This window comes from Protopterus annectens, chromosome 2.part1, assembly GCF_019279795.1.
Source record: "Protopterus annectens isolate FY-2018-M chromosome 2.part1, PAN1.0, whole genome shotgun sequence".
Lineage (NCBI taxonomy): Eukaryota > Metazoa > Chordata > Ceratodontiformes > Protopteridae > Protopterus > Protopterus annectens.
Window position 1 is genome coordinate 1,393,181,329 of NC_056729.1, and position 1,415 is coordinate 1,393,182,743.

Sequence of the window (1,415 nt, forward strand, 5' to 3'; positions counted from 1 at the left end):
ATTACTTGAATCAGTTTGACTTGCCTCTTCATTGCATTTATACATCTTAAAACCTTTTATTGATTTCTTTTCTTCACAAACCCTTTACTCTGAGTTATTTAAAACAGTACAGCTTCTTAAATTGTTTAAATGTTAATGTTTTAGGTTACTTGAATCTTGATTGTGCCGCAGTGCAACAAGAACCTCTTTCGCTTTAGGGATATTTGACTAACGAATGATTGGCCTGAAATAAACGTATCTGGTATGTAAAAAATAATCACTGAACTCCATCCTGCCACTGAAGAAAGTATGTTAGCAGTACATTCACAACTCTCCTTACTTAATTCTACCAAAATGTTGCAGAAAAACTGTATATAAGGGGCTGTTTAAGATAAATGATTGGATAACAGGTAAACCACATTATTAGTGGGGGAAAAACATGCCAGTACTGATGTATTTGGCATTAGCACAAGCATTTCCCCAGCTTTGACACTGGCATTTTTGTTTGTTTAGCTCCTGATGATAGGGGCCAGAGATTGCAATTATTCCCCACGAATGAGGATGTCCTGGGCTGCACGCTTGCTACACTGAATGCATCAGCATGTGTCTACTCTTGCTGAAACCCATTTGTGATAGGGACCAGAGATGTCACCAAATGGTTAAAGATTTTGTAAGTGATGTAGACAAGGACATAAGGCTGCTATTTTCACAAAATAGGACTATCGGCAACAAAGTGTGGTGACAAAAGTAAAAAGAATGAATGAGGTGTAACGTGAATGTTTTTATTTTAATGACAATGAAGTGCTGCTACAATGTTTTAGCACACTGATTATGTTACGTTAGTTGAGTATTATGTGCAATTTTGGAGACTTAATGAAGAGAGAGAACATTAAGTTAATAAAGGGGTATAGAGAATGCTATCAAGGATAACATACACAGTCAGCTATAAAATATAGGTGAATGATGATGTTTGTGAGGTTGATTTCTCTTCAAACAAGAAGAGAAATGGAGGGCATGATAGACATCATAAGGAAATTACAACATAATATATATATAGGTGGCAAAGATGCAGAGGAGAGGTTATGGTCTGCAAACTGAAAGCTGACATTTACATTGGATATACTGAAATATTTTTTACTGAAAGGGTGAGTGACAGACATCATCAGCTTCCTGAGTGATAAGGTATAAAAAAACTTGAAGGGAGGAGGAATTTCAAAAGAACCAGAATAGAAGAGTTAACAAAAGCTGAATTCACTGGTTTGGTGGAGGCTGGAGTAAGGTGCATCTATGGTGTGCTAGTTGCATTCATTCAGGCAGACATAACGGACTCTTTGTCTTGTTCTGTTTATGTTATATGCACATACTGATATAGTCCCACAGTGTTCAGTCAGTGGCCTTTCATTTTTTTCAGTGCAAACTGGCTAAATGTCTTTTCT